This window comes from Bidens hawaiensis, unplaced genomic scaffold (assembly GCF_021521415.1).
Source record: "Bidens hawaiensis isolate Kalapana, Puna unplaced genomic scaffold, B.hawaiensis_p1.1 tig00000657_1, whole genome shotgun sequence".
NCBI lineage: Eukaryota > Viridiplantae > Streptophyta > Magnoliopsida > Asterales > Asteraceae > Bidens > Bidens hawaiensis.
In genome coordinates this window covers 146,053-156,776 of record NW_027491039.1, presented here as the reverse complement: position 1 = coordinate 156,776, position 10,724 = coordinate 146,053, and positions in this window count along the sequence as shown.

Genomic DNA, 10,724 nt, shown 5'->3' with positions numbered 1-10,724 from the left:
CATAAAATATTGTGTGGAGGTCAACAACACTGAATTTCGGATCCGATTCAGTGGTTCGACCCATACTCAGTTTTTTCTCCGGATCAGTTAACATACCCCTTTGGCAATACTGACAAAATTTCGAACGGGCCGCGGGGTGGCTATAAGGCATAATTGTGGATCCGATTCTTTCGTGGGATCATAAAATATTGTGTGGAGGTCACCAACACTGAATTTCGGATCCGATTCAGTGGTTCGACCCATACTCAGTTTTTTCTCCGGATCAGTGAACATACCCCTTTGGCAATACTGGCAAATTTTCTAACTGGCCGCAGGGTGGTTATAGGGCATAATTATGAATCCGATTATTTCGTAGGATCATAAAATATTGTATGGAGGTCACCAAGACAGAATTTCTGATCCGATTCAGTGGTTCGACCCATACTCAGTTTTTCTCCGGATCAGTGAACATACCCCTTTGGCAATACTGGCAAAATTTCGAACTGGCCGCATGGTGGTTATAGGGCATAATTATGGATACGATTCTTTCGTAGGATCATAAAATATTGTATGGAGGTTATCAAGATCGAAAATCTGATCCGATTCAGTGGTTCGACCCATACTAAGTTTTTTTCCGGATCAGTGAACATACCCCTTTGGCAATACTGGCAAAATTTTGAACTGGGCGCGGGGTGGTTATAGGGCATAATTATGGATCCGATTCTTTCGTGGGATCATAAAATATTGTGTGGAGGTCACCAACACTGAATTTCGGATCCGATTCAGTGGTTCGACCCATACTCAGTTTTTTCTCCGGATTAGTGAACATACCCCTTTGGCAATACTGACAAAATTTCGAACGGGCCGCGGGGTGGCTATAAGGCATAATTGTGGATCCGATTCTTTCGTGGGATCATAAAATATTGGTTGGAGGTCACCAACACTGAATTTCGGATCCGATTCAGTGGTTTGACCCATACTCAGTTTTTTCTCTGGATCAGTGAACATACCCCTTTGGCAATACTGGCAAAATTTCGAACGGGCCGCGGGGTGGCTATAGGGCATAATTGTGGATCCGATTCTTTCGTAGGATCATAAAATATTGGTTGGAGGTCACCAACACTAAATTTCGGATCCGATTCAGTGGTTCGACCCATACTCAGTTTTTTCTCCGGATCAGTGAACATACCCCTTTGCAATACTGGCAAAATTTCAAACTGGCCGCAGGGTGGTTTTAGGGCATAATTATGGATACGATTGTTTCGTAGGATCATAAAATATTGTATGGAGGTCATCAAGATCGAAAATCTGATCCGATTCAGTGGTTCTACCCATACTCAGTTTTTTCTCCGGATCAGTGAACATACCCCTTTGGCAATACTGGCAAAATTTCGAACTGGCCGCAGGGTGGTTATAGGGCATAATTATGGATACGATTCTTTCGTAGGATCATAAAATATTGTATGGAGGTCACCAAGACAGAATTTCTGATCCGATTCAGTGGTTCGACCCATACTAAGTTTTTTCTCCAGATCAGTGAACATACCCCTTTGGCAATACTGGCAAAATTTCGAACTGGGCGCGGGGTGGTTATAGGGCATAATTATGGATCCGATTCTTTCGTAGGATCATAAAATATTGTATGTAGGTCATCAAGATCGAAAATATGATCCGATTCAATGGTTCGACCCATACTAAGTTTTTTCTCCTGATCAGTGAACATACCCCTTTGGCAATACTGGCAAAATTTAGAACTGGGCGCGGGGTGGTTATAGGGCATAATTATGGATCCGATTCTTTCGTGGGATCATAAAATATTGTATGGAGGTCATCAAGATCGAAAATATGATCCGATTCAGTGGTTCGACCCATACTAAGTTTTTTCTCCGGATCAGTGAACATACCCCTTTGGCAATACTGGTAAAATTTCGAACTGGCCGCAGGGTGGTTATAGGGCATAATTATGGATCCGGTTATTTCGTAGGATCATAAAATATTGTATGGAGGTCACCAAGACAGAATTTCTGATCCGATTCAGTGGTTCGACCCATACTCAGTTTTTTCTCCGGATCAGTGAACATACCCCTTTGCAATACTGGCAAAATTTCGAACTGGCCGCAGGGTGGTTATACGGCATAATTATGGATACGATTCTTTCGTAGGATCATAAAATATTGTATGGAGGTCATCAAGATCGAAAATATGATCCGATTCAATGGTTCGACCCATACTAAGTTTTTTCTCCGGATCAGTGAACATACCCCTTGGCAATACTGGCAAAATTTAGAACTGGGCGCGGGGTGGTTATAGGGCATAATTATGGATCCGATTCTTTCGTGGGATCATAAAATATTGTATGGAGGTCATCAAGATCGAAAATATGATCCGATTCAGTGGTTCGACCCATACTAAGTTTTTTCTCCGGATCAGTGAACATACCCCTTTGGCAATACTGGTAAAATTTCGAACTGGCCGCAGGGTGGTTATAGGGCATAATTATGGATCCGGTTATTTCGTAGGATCATAAGATATTGTATGGAGGTCACCAAGACAGAATTTCTGATCCGATTCAGTGGTTCGACCCATACTCAGTTTTTTCTCCGGATCAGTGAACATACCCCATTGGCAATACTGGCAAAATTTCAAACTGGCCGCAGGGTGGTTATAGGGCATAATTATGGATACGATTGTTTCGTAGGATCATAAAATATTGTATGGAGGTCATCAAGATCGAAAATCTGATCCGATTCAGTGGTTCTACCCATACTCAGTTTTTTCTCCGGATCAGTGAACATACCCCTTTGGCAATACTGGCAAAATTTCGAACTGGCCGCAGGGTGGTTATAGGGCATAATTATGGATACGATTCTTTCGTAGGATCATAAAATATTGTATGGAGGTCACCAAGAAAGAATTTCTGATCCGATTCAGTGGTTCGACCCATACTAAGTTTTTTCTCCAGATCAGTGAACATACCCCTTTGGCAATACTGGCAAAATTTCGAACTGGGCGCGGGGTGGTTATAGGGCATAATTATGGATCCGATTCTTTCGTAGGATCATAAAATATTGTATGTAGGTCATCAAGATCGAAAATATGATCCGATTCAATGGTTCGACCCATACTAAGTTTTTTCTCCTGATCAGCGAACATACCCCTTTGGCAATACTGGCAAAATTTAGAACTGGGCGCGGGGTGGTTATAGGGCATAATTATGGATCCGATTCTTTCGTGGGATCATAAAATATTGTATGGAGGTCATCAAGATCGAAAATATGATCCGATTCAGTGGTTCGACCCATACTAAGTTTTTTCTCCGGATCAGTGAACATACCCCTTTGGCAATACTGGTAAAATTTCGAACTGGCCGCAGGGTGGTTATAGGGCATAATTATGGATCCGGTTATTTCGTAGGATCATAAAATATTGTATGGAGGTCACCAAGACAGAATTTCTGATCCGATTCAGTGGTTCGACCCATACTCAGTTTTTTCTCCGGATCAGTGAACATACCCCTTTGCAATACTGGCAAAATTTCGAACTGGCCGCAGGGTGGTTATAGGGCATAATTATGGATACGATTCTTTCGTAGGATCATAAAATATTGTATGGAGGTCATCAAGATCGAAAATATGATCCGATTCAATGGTTCGACCCATACTAAGTTTTTTCTCCGGATCAGTGAACATACCCCTTGGCAATACTGGCAAAATTTAGAACTGGGCGCGGGGTGGTTATAGGGCATAATTATGGATCCGATTCTTTCGTGGGATCATAAAATATTGTATGGAGGTCATCAAGATCGAAAATATGATCCGATTCAGTGGTTCGACCCATACTAAGTTTTTTCTCCGGATCAGTGAACATACCCCTTTGGCAATACTGGTAAAATTTCGAACTGGCCGCAGGGTGGTTATAGGGCATAATTATGGATCCGGTTATTTCGTAGGATCATAAGATATTGTATGGAGGTCACCAAGACAGAATTTCTGATCCGATTCAGTGGTTCGACCCATACTCAGTTTTTTCTCCGGATCAGTGAACATACCCCATTGGCAATACTGGCAAAATTTCAAACTGGCCGCAGGGTGGTTATAGGGCATAATTATGGATACGATTGTTTCGTAGGATCATAAAATATTGTATGGAGGTCATCAAGATCGAAAATCTGATCCGATTCAGTGGTTCTACCCATACTCAGTTTTTTCTCCGGATCAGTGAACATACCCCTTTGGCAATACTGGCAAAATTTCGAACTGGCCGCAGGGTGGTTATAGGGCATAATTATGGATACGATTCTTTCGTAGGATTATAAAATATTGTATGGAGGTCACCAAGAAAGAATTTCTGATCCGATTCAGTGGTTCGACCCATACTAAGTTTTTTCTCCAGATCAGTGAACATACCCCTTTGGCAATACTGGCAAAATTTTGAACTGGGCGCGGGGTGGTTATAGGGCATAATTATGGATCCGATTCTTTCGTAGGATCATAAAATATTGTATGTAGGTCATCAAGATCGAAAATATGATCCGATTCAACGGTTCGACCCATACTAAGTTTTTTCTCCTGATCAGTGAACATACCCCTTTGGCAATACTGGCAAAATTTAGAACTGGGCGCGGGGTGGTTATAGGGCATAATTATGGATCCGATTCTTTCGTGGGATCATAAAATATTGTATGGAGGTCATCAAGATCGAAAATATGATCCGATTCAGTGGTTCGACCCATACTAAGTTTTTTCTCCGGATCAGTGAACATACCCCTTTGGCAATACTGGTAAAATTTCGAACTGGCCGCAGGGTGGTTATAGGGCATAATTATGGATCCGGTTATTTCGTAGGATCATAAAATATTGTATGGAGGTCACCAAGACAGAATTTCTGATCCGATTCAGTGGTTCGACCCATACTCAGTTTTTTCTCCGGATCAGTGAACATACCCCTTTGCAATACTGGCAAAATTTCGAACTGGCCGCATGGTGGTTATAGGGCATAATTATGGATACGATTCTTTCGTAGGATCATAAAATATTGTATGGAGGTCATCAAGATCGAAAATATGATCCGATTCAATGGTTCGACCCATACTAAGTTTTTTCTCCGGATCAGTGAACATACCCCTTTGCAATACTGGCAAAATTTCGAACTGGCCGCAGGGTGGTTATACGGCATAATTATGGATACGATTCTTTCGTAGGATCATAAAATATTGTATGGAGGTCATCAAGATCGAAAATATGATCCGATTCAATGGTTCGACCCATACTAAGTTTTTTCTCCGGATCAGTGAACATACCCCTTGGCAATACTGGCAAAATTTAGAACTGGGCGCGGGGTGGTTATAGGGCATAATTATGGATCCGATTCTTTCGTGGGATCATAAAATATTGTATGGAGGTCATCAAGATCGAAAATATGATCCGATTCAGTGGTTCGACCCATACTAAGTTTTTTCTCCGGATCAGTGAACATACCCCTTTGGCAATACTGGTAAAATTTCGAACTGGCCGCAGGGTGGTTATAGGGCATAATTATGGATCCGGTTATTTCGTAGGATCATAAGATATTGTATGGAGGTCACCAAGACAGAATTTCTGATCCGATTCAGTGGTTCGACCCATACTCAGTTTTTTCTCCGGATCAGTGAACATACCCCATTGGCAATACTGGCAAAATTTCAAACTGGCCGCAGGGTGGTTATAGGGCATAATTATGGATACGATTGTTTCGTAGGATCATAAAATATTGTATGGAGGTCATCAAGATCGAAAATCTGATCCGATTCAGTGGTTCTACCCATACTCAGTTTTTTCTCCGGATCAGTGAACATACCCCTTTGGCAATACTGGCAAAATTTCGAACTGGCCGCAGGGTGGTTATAGGGCATAATTATGGATACGATTCTTTCGTAGGATCATAAAATATTGTATGGAGGTCACCAAGAAAGAATTTCTGATCCGATTCAGTGGTTCGACCCATACTAAGTTTTTTCTCCAGATCAGTGAACATACCCCTTTGGCAATACTGGCAAAATTTCGAACTGGGCGCGGGGTGGTTATAGGGCATAATTATGGATCCGATTCTTTCGTAGGATCATAAAATATTGTATGTAGGTCATCAAGATCGAAAATATGATCCGATTCAATGGTTCGACCCATACTAAGTTTTTTCTCCTGATCAGCGAACATACCCCTTTGGCAATACTGGCAAAATTTAGAACTGGGCGCGGGGTGGTTATAGGGCATAATTATGGATCCGATTCTTTCGTGGGATCATAAAATATTGTATGGAGGTCATCAAGATCGAAAATATGATCCGATTCAGTGGTTCGACCCATACTAAGTTTTTTCTCCGGATCAGTGAACATACCCCTTTGGCAATACTGGTAAAATTTCGAACTGGCCGCAGGGTGGTTATAGGGCATAATTATGGATCCGGTTATTTCGTAGGATCATAAAATATTGTATGGAGGTCACCAAGACAGAATTTCTGATCCGATTCAGTGGTTCGACCCATACTCAGTTTTTTCTCCGGATCAGTGAACATACCCCTTTGCAATACTGGCAAAATTTCGAACTGGCCGCAGGGTGGTTATAGGGCATAATTATGGATACGATTCTTTCGTAGGATCATAAAATATTGTATGGAGGTCATCAAGATCGAAAATATGATCCGATTCAATGGTTCGACCCATACTAAGTTTTTTCTCCGGATCAGTGAACATACCCCTTGGCAATACTGGCAAAATTTAGAACTGGGCGCGGGGTGGTTATAGGGCATAATTATGGATCCGATTCTTTCGTGGGATCATAAAATATTGTATGGAGGTCATCAAGATCGAAAATATGATCCGATTCAGTGGTTCGACCCATACTAAGTTTTTTCTCCGGATCAGTGAACATACCCCTTTGGCAATACTGGTAAAATTTCGAACTGGCCGCAGGGTGGTTATAGGGCATAATTATGGATCCGGTTATTTCGTAGGATCATAAGATATTGTATGGAGGTCACCAAGACAGAATTTCTGATCCGATTCAGTGGTTCGACCCATACTCAGTTTTTTCTCCGGATCAGTGAACATACCCCATTGGCAATACTGGCAAAATTTCAAACTGGCCGCAGGGTGGTTATAGGGCATAATTATGGATACGATTGTTTCGTAGGATCATAAAATATTGTATGGAGGTCATCAAGATCGAAAATCTGATCCGATTCAGTGGTTCTACCCATACTCAGTTTTTTCTCCGGATCAGTGAACATACCCCTTTGGCAATACTGGCAAAATTTCGAACTGGCCGCAGGGTGGTTATAGGGCATAATTATGGATACGATTCTTTCGTAGGATTATAAAATATTGTATGGAGGTCACCAAGAAAGAATTTCTGATCCGATTCAGTGGTTCGACCCATACTAAGTTTTTTCTCCAGATCAGTGAACATACCCCTTTGGCAATACTGGCAAAATTTCGAACTGGGCGCGGGGTGGTTATAGGGCATAATTATGGATCCGATTCTTTCGTAGGATCATAAAATATTGTATGTAGGTCATCAAGATCGAAAATATGATCCGATTCAACGGTTCGACCCATACTAAGTTTTTTCTCCTGATCAGTGAACATACCCCTTTGGCAATACTGGCAAAATTTAGAACTGGGCGCGGGGTGGTTATAGGGCATAATTATGGATCCGATTCTTTCGTGGGATCATAAAATATTGTATGGAGGTCATCAAGATCGAAAATATGATCCGATTCAGTGGTTCGACCCATACTAAGTTTTTTCTCCGGATCAGTGAACATACCCCTTTGGCAATACTGGTAAAATTTCGAACTGGCCGCAGGGTGGTTATAGGGCATAATTATGGATCCGGTTATTTCGTAGGATCATAAAATATTGTATGGAGGTCACCAAGACAGAATTTCTGATCCGATTCAGTGGTTCGACCCATACTCAGTTTTTTCTCCGGATCAGTGAACATACCCCTTTGCAATACTGGCAAAATTTCGAACTGGCCGCATGGTGGTTATAGGGCATAATTATGGATACGATTCTTTCGTAGGATCATAAAATATTGTATGGAGGTCATCAAGATCGAAAATATGATCCGATTCAATGGTTCGACCCATACTAAGTTTTTTCTCCGGATCAGTGAACATACCCCTTTGGCAATACTGGCAAAATTTAGAACTGGGCGCGGGTTGGTTATAGGGCATAATTATGGATCCGATTCTTTCGTGGGATCATAAAATATTGTATGGAGGTCATCAAGATCGAAAATATGATCCGATTCAGTGGTTCGACCCATACTAAGTTTTTTCTCCGGATCAGTGAACATACCCCTTTGGCAATACTGGCAAAATTTCGAACTGGGCGCAGGGTGGTTATAGGGCATAATTATGGATCCGATTATTTCGTAGGATCATAAAATATTGTATGGAGGTCACCAAGACAGAATTTCTGATCCGATTCCGTGGTTCGACCCATACTCAGTTTTTTCTCCGGATCAGTGAACATACCCCTTTGCAATACTGGCAAAATTTCGAACTGGCCGCATGGTGGTTATAGGGCATAATTATGGATACGATTCTTTCGTAGGATCATAAAATATTGTATGGAGGTCATCAAGATCGAAAATATGATCCGATTCAATGGTTCGACCCATACTAAGTTTTTTCTCCGGATCAGTGAACATACCCCTTTGGCAATACTGGCAAAATTTCGAACTGGGCGCAGGGTGGTTATAGGGCATAATTATGGATCCGATTCTTTCGTGGGATCATAAAATATTGTGTGGAGGTCACCAACACTGAATTTCGGATCCGATTCAGTGGTTCGACCCATACTCAGTTTTTTCTCTGGATCAGTTAACATACCCCTTTGGCAATACTGACAAAATTTCGAACGGGCCGCGGGGTGGCTATAAGGCATAATTGTGGATCCGATTCTTTCGTGGGATCATAAAATATTGTGTGGAGGTCACCAACACTGAATTTCGGATCCGATTCAGTGGTTCGACCCATACTCAGTTTTTTCTCCGGATCAGTGAACATACCCCTTTGGCAATACTGGCAAATTTTCTAACTGGCCGCAGGGTGGTTATAGGGCATAATTATGAATCCGATTATTTCGTAGGATCATAAAATATTGTATGGAGGTCACCAAGACAGAATTTCTGATCCGATTCAGTGGTTCGACCCATACTCTGTTTTTTCTCCGGATCAGTGAACATACCCCTTTGGCAATACTGGCAAAATTTCGAACTGGCCGCATGGTGGTTATAGGGCATAATTATGGATACGATTCTTTCGTAGGATCATAAAATATTGTATGGAGGTTATCAAGATCGAAAATCTGATCCGATTCAGTGGTTCGACCCATACTAAGTTTTTTTCCGGATCAGTGAACATACCCCTTTGGCAATACTGGCAAAATTTTGAACTAGGCGCGGGGTGGTTATAGGGCATAATTATGGATCCGATTCTTTCGTGGGATCATAAAATATTGTGTGGAGGTCACCAACACTGAATTTCGGATCCGATTCAGTGGTTCGACCCATACTCAGTTTTTTCTCCGGATTAGTGAACATACCCCTTTGGCAATACTGACAAAATTTCGAACGGGCCGCGGGGTGGCTATAAGGCATAATTGTGGATCCGATTCTTTCGTGGGATCATAAAATATTGGTTGGAGGTCACCAACACTGAATTTCGGATCCGATTCAGTGGTTTGACCCATACTAAGTTTTTTCTCTGGATCAGTGAACATACCCCTTTGGCAATACTGGCAAAATTTCGAACGGGCCGCGGGGTGGCTATAGGGCATAATTGTGGATCCGATTCTTTCGTAGGATCATAAAATATTGGTTGGAGGTCACCAACACTAAATTTCGGATCCGATTCAGTGGTTCGACCCATACTCAGTTTTTTCTCCGGATCAGTGAACATACCCCATTGGCAATACTGGCAAAATTTCAAACTGGCCGCAGGGTGGTTATAGGGCATAATTATGGATACGATTGTTTCGTAGGATCATAAAATATTGTATGGAGGACATCAAGATCGAAAATCTGATCCGATTCAGTGGTTCGACCCATACTCAGTTTTTTCTCCGGATCAGTGAACATACCCCTTTGGCAATACTGGCAAAATTTCGAACTGGCCGCAGGGTGGTTATAGGGCATAATTAGGGATACGATTCTTTCGTAGGATCATAAAATATTGTATGGAGGTCACCAAGACAGAATTTCTGATCCGATTCAGTGGTTCGACCCATACTAAGTTTTTTCTCCGGATCAGTGAACATACCCCTTTAGCAATACCGGCAAAATTTCGAACTGGGCGCGGGGTGGTTATAGGGCATAATTATGGATCCGATTCTTTCGTAGAATCATAAAATATTGTATGGAGGTCATCAAGATCGAAAATATGATCCGATTCAATGGTTCGACCCATACTAAGTTTTTTCTCCGGATCAGTGAACATACCCCTTTGACAATACTGGCAAAATTTAGAACTGCGCGCGGGGTGGTTATAGGGCATAATTATGGATCCGATTCTTTCGTGTGATCTTAAAATATTGTACGGAGGTCATCAAGATCGAAAATATGATCCGATTCAGTGGTTCGACCCATACTAAGTTTTTTCTCCGGATCAGTGAACATACCCCTTTGGCAATACTGGCAAAATTTCGAACTGGCCGAAGGGTGGTTATAGGGCATAATTATGGATCCGATTATTTCGTAGGA